The sequence below is a fragment of the Rhamphochromis sp. 'chilingali' genome (assembly GCF_963969265.1).
Source record: "Rhamphochromis sp. 'chilingali' genome assembly, chromosome: 8".
Classification (NCBI taxonomy): Eukaryota; Metazoa; Chordata; class Actinopteri; order Cichliformes; family Cichlidae; genus Rhamphochromis; species Rhamphochromis sp. 'chilingali'.
The window spans coordinates 29,680,108-29,692,290 of NC_137935.1; the positions used below are offsets into that span (position 1 = coordinate 29,680,108).

A 12,183-nucleotide genomic window follows, 5' to 3' on the forward strand; every position below is an offset into this window, starting at 1 on the left:
CAACTTTGTCAGGGTCAGTCTCTACTCCTCTTGCGGAAACAATGTGACCAAGGTATTTTACCGAGGTCTGAAAGAATTTGCACTTTTCTGGTGCCAGTTTCAAGCCATATGACATCAGTCGTTGCAGGACATGTTTCAAACGCTGTTCATGTTCCTCCAGGGATGATGAGAAGACAATCAGGTCATCAATGAACACCAGAACCTCTTTGAGATTCATATCTCCTACACACTTCTCCATCAATCTCTGGAACGTCGAAGGCGCATTTGTGATCCCCTGGGGCATCCTATTAAATTCCCAAAATCCAAGTGGGCAAACAAATGCGGTCTTATTCTTGTCTGCTTCCTCCATCTCAACCTGGTAGTATCCAGACTTGAGGTCTAGGACCGAAAACCACTTAGAACCCGCAAGAGCACTGAATGCATCTTCCAATTTTGGAAGGGCATAAGCATCTTTGATGGTCTGCAGGTTCAGCTTTCTGTAGTCTACACACAGACGAACAGAGCCATTCTTTTTACGAACGACAACAATGGGGGAAGCAAACGGGGACTCAGATTCTCGTATAACACCAGAATCAAGGAGTTCCTGTAGATGTTGTCTCACAGCATCCACATCATTGGGGTGTATGGGACGTGCTCTTTGTTTAAAGGGTGTCTCATCACTGAGTTTGATATGGTGTTTGACTTTGTCAGTGTGTCCAAAGTCCAATTCGTTCTGAGAGAAGACATTTGGCATGTCGTTTAACATGTTTGTAACTCGCTCCTTCCATTCAGTGGGTAAGGGCGAATCTCCAAAATCAAAGCTCAGTTCTGAGGAAGACTTAGCTTGAAATTTAGAGCAGTCTGGTTCTCTGACAGTTTGCTCTTTGTGTAGCACTTGCAAGATAGCATTAACATCTGCCAAAGGTGTTTTGGGGGGTATGACAATGTCATGGTTGGTTTCATTTCTCACTACGACAGGGAGAAGACACTGACGTTTGCGTGGTAAAGTGACTGCAATTGCTGAAACTAGCAAGCCATTTGGTAGTGAAGAAGCTGAAGGATGTTCAAGGACAGCATCTCTTTGCATGTTCACGGGATTTACATTGACAGAGGCCTCCAGGACAACAGTCTGTCCTGCAGGAACGACTGCAGGCATCTTACCTGTCAGTTTTGCACAACCAAGGCTACCAGAGTTAAAGTTTCTTTGTCGCATCTCAAGTATTTGGAGAACTGCTTGATACCCATTAAACAAAGGCTGAAAGCTTCTGGTAATTAGCATAGAGGGCATCAAGGGTGTTTGTGCCTATGAGTACCTGCTCATGGGCTGTAGAGCGGAGATGGGGGATAACCAAGGCCAGAGTGTGAACATCAATATCAGAGCCTACAAACTCTTTAGGAAAGGTGATGGTAAGCTCAACATATCCTAAGTAAGGGACAGACTGGCCATTGGCACCCTCCACTTCAAGCAACTCATTTAAGGGATGAATGGTCAGATCTGCAAGATGTTCTTCATAAAAAGACTGGGGTACAGTTGTGACTTGTGAACCCGTGTCCAAAAGACAGTTTGTGTCTCTTCCTGCAATAGTTACTTGAGCTGTGGTCTTAGTTCCTACAAGGCCATGTGGAAATTTTGATCCTTCCACTTTAACGTTTTTAATGGCAGGTTTCAGGATTTTGGGACTGACATTGCGAGACTCCACTCCCATATGTCCCTCTATGGGAGTAGGCTTCAGTTTAAATGTGCCTCACTTCGAGAAGCATTAGAGGCTTCCCAAGCAGCCTGTTTTTCTTTCAGCTGTCTTTTCTTAGCTGCTACAAGGGAAGGGTTTGGCGCTTTATCACAAACTGAGACGACATGGCCATCCTCCCCACACTGGAAACAGTACCATGGACGTGGTCTACTGTTAGCTTTAAATGTGGAGGGATGCTGACTGGCCACTTTTGGTTTCACACCGTGGGTGTCAGGTGTGACGGACCTCGCTTTTTGCTGCTTAGGTTGTTTCGTCTTATGATTCTCAGATACAAGACTGTTAAGCTGAATGCTGAGGTCAGCAACTTGTTGCTTTAGCGTCTCAAGATCAGATTTGTCCACCAGATTATTGGTGGTGTGAGCGAGTTGCACGTGTGACGTGGCGTGCTGCTTTCTAGAGTTTTGGGCAGACTTAGCATGACTAAAATGCTGCCTCATGCGGCTCAGTTTTGCAGCCTGTTTATCTTCTTCTGTCCTAAGAAGAAGCAGCAGCTCTGCAAAGGAAGGTGGGTTTTCTTTTTTTTGTTCTAGCTGAAGATCGATTATTAGTGCATTCTCCCAACAACCTCGAATGAACTGCTTTAAGAGCTGTTGGTTAAAATCATGAGCGGACACACCACCACGTCTCATGGCTCTACTTAATGCAGTGTGCAGCCTCTGCAGGAAAACAGAAGCTCTCTCTCCATCATTTTGAAATGTGCTCATGAACCTAGCATGCAGCTCATCACCATCTTCGACTGTTCCGTAGGCAGAGTCAAGCAACTCAAGATAGGCAGAGGGTCTAGACTGTGGACTCAGATGTTTAATCATCTCGGAAGCAGGAGGAAGCAGACTGTCAAGTATACGATGTGTGCAGTGCAGATCAGACACAGAAGGATCTCTAATAAGGATTTCAACACTAGCTCGCCACGTATCATAATCTGCCTCATGGCTAGGACGTGGGCTCTTGCCCGAATAAGCCCTGAGTCTACCAGATGATGCGAACTGGGGTGAGCTCTCATTGCTGCGCACTACATGCTCAACAACTACTCGCTGAACAGCAGTTGGATTAACATCAATTATGGGGCTAGAAGCGGCCCCAGAAGAAGCTGGAAGAGTCTGTGAGGGGCTGAAATCAGTCAGGTTTTCACTGAAATTGGGAGAGGTAAGAGATTTACTTGCGTTATTTGGTGATGTCAAAACTGTGGAGTCTAGAGGTACACCTGATTGAGGGTCCTCAGAAAATGAAACGTCTCCCTTGCTGGTTAAGTCTTTCTGTGGAAGTGGGCTCTGTACAGTTGAGGATTCTGGACCAGTTTGAGATGACTGGGAAATAGCACTTCCTGCCGATGAAACCAGATTTTTAAGTTCTTCCTTTAACATCTCCTCTAATGAATTTCCACTCAGTTTGGCAATTTCACGGAGCTGTTCCATGTACATTTTAGTGGCTTTGTTTCTGGCATCAAGGGAGTAAACACTTCCTAAGGCCTTTAACTCATACACGATGCCTGCTTGGGTTGTACTTGGAAGCCGCAGAGGTAACAGTGGCTCCAATGTGTGCATGGCAGTCTCATGTGTAAACTCGATGATCATGTGCTTATGGTAATCTGACTCAGGATCGTCTAGACGAAAGTAACGGTTGATGGAACCATATTTTTGGAGGAAAGTGGACACTTCCTCATCAGTCTCTGATCCTGTGATCCCACTAACAACTACAGAATTGGGAATTCTGACGGATTCACTTAGCACAACATCCATTTTCTCTCTAGAAGTTATAGCTCAGATTAAGCACTTTTAAACACCACACACAAATTGTCTAGCACTTAAACACACACAACCATGCTCCTGGCTGGCTCGCCAAAGCTCTCACTGTAACACAGTAAGGGGAATTGTTGAAAAGAATATATCAATGGGCCAATAGGCTCGACTATAGGAGCACAGGGGTGTGTTCAAATGAGACACAGAGACAAGAATGTAACTCAAAAGAACCAGCCAACTTTAGTGACATAAACCATAAGGTTGACAAGCACAGGTTAAAGACACTTTACAATGGTAGAAAGGAAACTTACAAAAATTAAAAGAAAAGTAAAACACAAACTACTAAAGCAATGACTTGGCCAAGTGTTATTTTTGGTTTTCAATGTTCGGGTTTCAATGCTCGGGTTTCAATGCTCGGGTTTCAATGCTCGGGTGCACCCTAGTAACCTGACTCCTTAACTCTTATAGAAACAGATTACACAAATCCAATGCACATTCAAATGAAAATTTCACACTCTTTTCACATGTGGAGAATGCTCTACACAACAGCTCATTATTTAAAGTCCCAAATAAAAAATGTCCAAGGGGTAAAGTCCAAAAAATTCCCAGGGTGTGAAAGAAAATAGGGATGAAAGAATGTCAGTCAGTGGTCTTATGTATAACCAGCTGTGCGTGAAAGTGTGAGTGATACAGTCCTACCACACCGCAAGGTGCAGCAGATCATCAAGTGGAAAAGAAGCGAATCTCAGTCTCTCTAAGTCCAGGTGGGAAGGCTCGCCATCTATTTCACCGGAGGAATCCACCTCAGGAACAATTCAGCATACAAAAAAAACCTGACCTGTCAACAGACAGGGTCAGAAGAGCAATTCAAATATTAATTATGCTGTTCTAGCTATAATTCACAACTTAGGATTTTGTTTAAATCACATTCAACATAAATTTGCAATAAAAATACTCAATTTTGCAAAAATAAAACATCTCTCTTACATAAACTATGCATTAAACCAAGTAAAGTCAGTGCATATGCATATATGTCGCATATGCGACAATTATTAATCAAACAATTGAGATTAATTCAGTTTCTCAACGATAAAATGTGAAACAGACATGAACTAACTGAGACATACAACATGTGCTCACCGATCTCAGCGCATCACGGCCGAAGACAATGGCATAGTGTCTCTCGGTCGGAAAATGCAGGGCTCTAAATAACGTAACAGGACATGTTTTCTCTTTAATAACCGTAATACGACATGAAGGAAAAATAAACATAAGTTGCGCTTCAAGTGTTACCTTACTTCTGGAAGCAGATTGAGATGAACTTCCAGGCAGTTGATAGCAACCAGAGCTAACAAAGGCTAACAGTTTAGCTCCACGCGGTACTTTTTAAAGTCACCAGAAAAATGCAGCATTTGCCTGCTTACTCACTGTGGCTACTTTTAACATGAAAGGTAGCTGATAACCAGTGAACTTATGTGCAACACAGTTGGTTGCAACTTATATCTAATACTTTTTTTCCAGCTCAAAAGCTTCAGTCTCTCTTTTCTCCTGCCAGCACGCGACTACCTCCACACATAGCAGCAAACACAGAGCACGTAGGTGGGACATACAGCGGCAGACTGCTCTCCCATTGGTCAAAACATACTGGGACCTGTGCATTTCGATTGGTTGGGCAGGCTGTCCATCTCTCCTCATATCAGTCCTTAAAGTGGTACCCCCATTTTATGTGGGTTACAAAGGCAATGTATAAATCAGTGCTATGTAATCAGTTGTTGGCATGGCCAGTTAAATTGTTGTATTTGAGATATGTCAACTATTAAAGTTTTACATCTATTATCTATTACCTTTGGGTATATAATTTAGGTTTACCTGATAATTTAGTCTCTTCAGAGATTGAGTGTTTTTATCTACTGTTCAATTAAGCCAACAGTAAATCATGTAAAATTTCCGCTGATTTTGGGCTGATTTTGATGGAGATTGTAAAAATAATAATCTGGCTACCTCCGCTTCCAGGCTGACTGTAAAAAGACCTTATGATTAAAACATATGTGAATATATGAAGTTCGTTCCAGCACTCGTGCTCTAAGGCGTCTCTGCCAGACTGAGCCAATCTAACTGCCTTTATTTCTTTCACACTTATTCCAATTAAAAGATGACGTGCGATTAAAGGACAGCAATCTGTTTGCTAATGTGTACAGTGTGTGAGAGAGAGTATGTTTAACAGAGACAGAGAGAATTAAACAGCATGTGTCAGTTTATCAAGTGCTTCTTTGTCATGTCATTATTATCTTGGCCTGCTCGTGTGTGTGTGTGTGTGTGTGTGTGTTGTCTTTGCTATATTGGCTTATTTGATGCCTCCACTGGAGGGTTCTCAGTTCACTCATCGGGTTAATTGACCTCTGGAGATGTTTTTCTCCGCAGTTATAATGACTGTCTGGATTAAATGATGATTCTGCATTGGCCTTAGATCTGGAATTTGTAAGAGCTTTGATTTCTGAGGTGGTTCATTTTTTTTTAAATGAGATATTTGAGCTTTATTTTAAATGCCTTTGATGCATGTGTCTGAAGAAAAAAATACTGCCAATGTGAAACGCTACGTGAAAACTAGACCAACTGGCTTTTGCAGTGTGGAGGTTGTGAGGTTTCCATTTTTAAACGTGCATGATTTTGAGATCAAGGATCGATAGTTCCCCAAGACCCATGAAACATTCAAAGAGACACGATCACATCGAATTAGCTGTACTATAACTTTTTTTTTTTTGCCTGTCCCATTTGGTTCTTTAGCCATCAGAATTGTTGTCTGAAGACCAACAAGGATACCCAATGGATTTACTTTGCCAAATGGATCATCATGGCATTGCCGTATTGGTCCATTTGATCGACCTTTGTTTTTATTGTTTATTATATTTTATTTTCAGATGTTACAGACGGGACAGACATGAGTGAGGGATAGGAAAGGGAGAAAGAAAGAGGAAGGAAAAGAAAAACAGAAGGGGAGAGGGACAGTGAGAAAGGGGGGGAGAAAAAAAAATCTCCTGGATCACCTGTTGAGAGAGGCAGAATAGAAAACAAGCAAAAAAACAAAAAAACAAAAACCAAAGCAACATACTAAACACAACACCATCGCATTAATCTAGCTAAGTGTAAACAGCAGTAAATACTGAATATTCAATGTTGTTGTGCAGCATGCAGGACAGACAGCGCACAATGTGCTTTGAAGTAGCAGCCAAGAAAGGTGTAATTTAAGTCTACGAGCAGTGAACACCCGTGTGCACACCTGTGTGGATCAGCGCGCTTGTATTCAAATGGTTTCCACATGTAATGGTCTGCAAGAGGATGTAACGAGCCATAGCCCCGTCCCCCAGGGCATGAAGCAGGCATGGAGGAGACCCAGGCCCCAGACATCCAGAGGCTCCCAGAGCACGAGAGCCCAAAGAGGACCACCGGAGGGGCATCCGTGCCACCCTCATGGGAAGGGCTGAGGATCCCCAGACGAGGCGTCACCCAGCGGCCACCGAGCAGAAGCTAGAGGGGGCTGCACCGGCGTGCTCGCCGGCTCTGCCGGCAGCCAGCTGTGCCAGAGTGAACCGAGCCGCAGGCCCAGAGGCCAGAGGCCCGAGGGCCCCCCGCACCCCGGAGGAGGCCTGACCGAGCAACAGGCGCCAGGCCCCGCCAGGTAGCCACTGGGAGTGAGCCGGTACATACCTGAGTGCCCAGCCCCGGACACCAAGAACCACCAATGCACCGACCCCTAAGGGCATCAGTCACCGGCAGGGAGTGTGGTGAGGGGAGATAGGCCTTGGAGGGCCTGGGAGTTCCAAGAGAGGTGGAGTCTAAGACCTGACCTGACATATAGACAGTGTTGCCACAGTTACTTTGAAAAAGTAATATATTACGGACTACTGATTACTCCTTCCAAAAGTAACTTAGTTACTTTACTGATTACTTTATTTTTAAAGTAACTAAGTTAGATTACTAGTTACTTTATTAGTTACTTTCAGAAGCTGCCAATAACACTCCCCACTGCCTCAACATAAAAACATCAACCGATTTTGCCAATACTCACTTTATTGGAAGTGTATTTTAACAGTAATGTCAACAATATATCTCCTGACATTTGAAGTTGAACTTAAAACTTTTTTCCTGACAGAAATACTTGTTTGTATGAAAATAAAGACAGTCTTGTTACTTCACTTAACATAAATACTTTTTATAAAAAAACAAACAAACAAACAAAGAGTCTTTCTTGACTTCCCTTAAGATACTTTTTATACCATCCACATGTAAGCACTATTGTCCGCTTTTGTAACTTTGGACTAATCTTATGAAAAAAAAAAAAAAAAGAGACTGCAGGTCCAACTTAAATTGCCTTACTTCCTTGCAGGTAATTGTTTTAAGTTAATCAACTTGAAAACTTTAATAAGTTTATTAAGTGACTTTGATAAACTTAATTCAATTACTTGTAAATAGTTATTTAAATTGGATTCCCCATTCTCTGTTTTTTCAGTATATGTTGTCATCGCATGTTATGGGGGAAACAGTAGAGTGGAGCGAGTAAACCAGTGGTTGTACCTCATTAACAGAAGCTTCTCAAACCTTTTGTCAGAAAGTCGATTTCTTTTAGGCGTGAGCACCAAACCTCCCAGACTAAAAAGTCGCTCCACAGGAGCACTTGATGGGGTTGGAGTGTTATACTTTAAAAAAATTGTCTTTATGCTTGAAAATTTATGCAGAATCTGAAGGTCGTAGCCTGACATCAGGTAGTCCATGACTTCTTTTTCTGCAGAATAGGTCTCCTCCTCTGGCTCTGCCTCAAAAGTGAAAAAGTCCATCTCACCTTGGCTGCTAGATGTAGTAGCACTGGGCACACTGGCAGGGTTTTTTGCCAGAGGAGCAGTGGTGCAACACTCTGCTGTCAGAAGCTGTTTTACTCGCTCCCTCCTTCCTGCATCTCTCAGCCATCGGAGTTTGAATTTTGGACAACTGGCAGCTGCAAGAAGGGCATCTTTGTCATCCAGCACACCGGCGAAACGAGTCTGAATAGCCTAAAAAACATAATTGATATTTTTATGCCTACAATTTATTATGTTATTGAATTATTTGCAAACCATGCCTAATATGAGATCAGTATTATGGATTTATTTTGTTTTAGGTTACTTGTAAACATTTTAATTGTTTTAATCTTATTTTTCAATGATAATTAATATTCTGTTCCATGTTTGTGAATTGTATGAAGCAAAAAATCTGACTAATTTCAAGATAGAGCGTACCTGTACAATGGCATCTGGAAGGCCTGCAGTCATCCTGGAGAGGTCATCTTTCACAGCCTGGGTCTTCTGCATCAGAACTTCAAGTGTTGGTAGTAAAGTTCCATATGGACAGTCGCCTTGTAAAATGTCCAGTGCTGCAGTCAGAGGTTTCATGGCCATGCAGTACTCATGCAGGAACTGGTATTCTTGATCTTTGAAGCACTTCAGTCCTAGCTTTGTGCACAGAGTATTCAGCTCACCCATGGGGATTTCTGCAATTCTCTTTACAGCATCAAAAAAGGAATTCCACCTTGTGGATGTTGGTATTAGGAGCTTTCTTTTGCTGATTTCTTCCACTGTTTCTGATGCAAGTGTAGATCTACTCGATTTGGTCCAAAGAGCTGTGCATTTTGCTGTGCTGCTCCTATACACAGCCCTGCTCTCTGCATTGGTTGTTAAATGTTTCTCCACATCACGTGTGCAAATTATGTTGATGGTGTGCGAAGCACACCTGCGGTGCGGGGGAAGAGACAGCTGACCATCACTTTCATTCTCAGCCGAGAGGATTTCTGACAGATCAGAAAAAGTGACATCATCGTCTTTGGGGATGGACTCTTCCTCCTCCGTCTCATCATCGGACTCCGTGACAGGATGATAAACTTGAAACGCCTTAACAAAGTTGGATCCATTATCAGTAACTGTTGCAACTACTTTGTTGAGTAATCCATAAGAGGAGTGGATGTTTTCGATTTCTGTACCAATGACATCATACGTGTGTCTACCACGAATTCGCCTACATGCTAATGCAACCTTGTGACGCTCTAATGTGGTTCTACTGATCCAGTGGAGCGTTACTCCCATATAGCTTCTGTTGTTAGCAGTCCAAATATCCGCGGTAGTTGAAACAAAGTCAATCTCATTCAGTGTGGCCTTCAAATTTCTCTCCATTTCTGTAAACTCCTTCTCCAAGTAAGAAGTAAAAGTCGTTCGGTGAGGCAGCTCGGCATTAACAGAAGTAGGGATCTTTTTTATTATGGCACGAAACGAGGGCGAGTCAACAGTGTTTATAGGTAGCATTTCTTCTACAATATACTGCGCGACCAACTTCTTCAATTCTTCATCACTTACTGGTTTTGCACCAAAGTCCAACTTTTGTTGTTTGGGGGGTGTAGGACCTTCTGCGGAAGTCACGGCTCTCTGCTTCGGACCACTTGGTGGGACTCTCTCTGTGAGTTTGACTGTGCTGTGCTGCGACTCCAAATGTTTCTTTAAGTTTGACGTAGTGTTTTTGAAGGTAGATAACACTTTTTCGCCAACACAGAGTGTACAACGAACCTTAATATTTAAATCTTTAGTTGACAGAAACTCAAAATAGTGACCATATTTCCAGCTAAAGAACGAACATCTCTCTCCCTCCATTGTTGTTTACACTTTTTTACGTCGCTGGCTGCTTGTGAGCGGGAAACGTGACCTGTCGCTTATGTGACGTTTCACGACACGTATGCGTTTGTCATCCGCTGAGACGAAAAGAAAAAACCAAATCTTTTTGCTTAAAAAAAATAGTAACGCACAGTGGTTTGGACAAGTAACTTTAATCTGACTACTGTTATGGAAATAGTAACGCGTTAGATTAGTCGTTACTGAAAAAGGGGTCATATTCGGAGTAACGCGTTACTAAGCAACGCGTTACCGGCATCACTGCATATAGACACAGACAAACAGGCACACACAGACACAAACATGCATTCCCACCCTCATGCACACATATACAAACACTCAGCACTCACCCAATGTAAGGATTGACATAAATGGACATGTACACACAATCACACTCCCCAAACATACTCTATACCCCGGGTCCAGGTACCCTCGCCCCCAGAGGGGGAAACAGAACCCAGGCCCAAGAGATGTTACCCTTCTCCCCGGGGTGGAGGCAAGCAGACCGTCCCAGGCTCCGCAGCAGCAGGGAGGCCAATCGGACAGCTAACATCTCCTCCCAGACCCCCCGCCCCAATGGCTAGCAGAGAATGGGGGTGTGTGAAGACCCCATACCTTATAGCTGTACTATAACTAAATGTAGCTGACTTGAATAGACTTGGGCAAACAATGGTGGAAAAGTTAAGTATGTAAACATAATAAATAATGCAAATGATAAGTGAAGCAGAGCCGATAGGAGTGCGTTCATGCCATTGTGGTTCTTCATACATTGTTTGCTTCTTTGTTTGTTTTAATAAAAAAATGTTAAAACCAGAGCTACCAAGCTCTTGTTCTTCTTCTTCTGGTTCTTATAGGCACTTTTGCTATATTGGGATTCATACACTCATTGCAGCAGGCCTCAAAACTCTGTTGTCGTGTGTGCATGTGAGATTTCAGGCAGTGCATGTTTTTTTGTTTTAGCCAGTGGTCATTTAAATTGAACTTCAGACACGTCTGTAACTTGTGAAGTGCTTGGCTATCTCAAAGTCGTCAAAATGAAACGGACACCGAGCGTCCAATCCAGGAGACACAATTGGGGCCTGTCTCAAAAGTGACAAATATGGAGTACATTGCAGCAAAGACTAGAGATTGTTTGAAGATTGATGGCGCACAGCGAGCAGCGACGGTACAGTGGCTTCTTGTCAATGGTAAAAAGAAATACATGAGAGAAATAGTCTCTGATAATCACAAATGCAAATGAGACAGCTGCTGTGTTTGGACTTGGTCTAAAAATACATTTTTGTGTTCACTGTTTTTCTGAAAAGCACGTCACTGATACTCAGGTTTCCATAGAAGTTGTTCATCAAGCTGATACAAAAATAATATGTAGGTTTTGAGATATTATTGACGTTAAAAGGGAAATTAATAATCCAACCTAATAAAGTCTGAAAGAAGTTGATGCTGCTGATACCAAAATGTGTGAGCAGTGGATTTTTGAGAACCTTGTTGAAGCTGGTGCTGCACCAGGGTTTGAAACATTAATGTGACTGAACAAAGTTTTAGTTTGACTGACTTGTTAGAGGGCAATCTTAATCTTCACACCTAAAGAAACTCTGAAAATACGATTTGCAGGCACAAACTGTGAAAATGAATTTGATATGCATATAAACTAACGAACTGTCAGCATTTCACGGCTTCACTACTGTGCAAAAGTGTCAAGCCACCTTTCATTTCATTTTTTTTATTATTTAGCTTCCAAACTGCTAGACTGCTATACATTTTTAAAGTGGACTTCAGCAGTAGTATCTATGAAGAATACCAAAAACACCACAGTTTGGCAGGCATGAAATTGTATTTTTGAACCAACAGGGTGATTACTAAGGAGCTATGAGAGAAAAACCTTTCATATAGATATGGCGTGCAGTGTGCCCTTAAAGAAATTTGAGGAAACTGGAACAGTGGAGGTCAAAAGAAGAAGTGGCAGACCTAAAAAGCTGATGAAAAGTGTCTGAATTCACACCCTTAAGAAATAGGGGGGAAAATCCAGCAAAG

General features: G+C 42.5%; 1 protein-coding gene and 1 long non-coding RNA gene across 3 annotated transcripts in view; one reads left to right on the plus strand and one right to left on the minus strand.

Moving 5' to 3' along the window:
• The window catches only part of igsf11 (immunoglobulin superfamily member 11), a 134,690-nt gene that overhangs the window by 32,129 nt on the left and 90,378 nt on the right, over nucleotides 1-12,183 (plus strand). The window lies entirely within an intron of this gene.
• Nucleotides 3,588-5,151, minus strand: LOC308401251. Its single transcript, XR_013972499.1, has 3 exons — nucleotides 4,760-5,151; nucleotides 4,607-4,670; nucleotides 3,588-4,304 (listed from the first exon to the last, which is right to left on the minus strand). It is a non-coding gene; the product is annotated as an uncharacterized lncRNA (long non-coding RNA).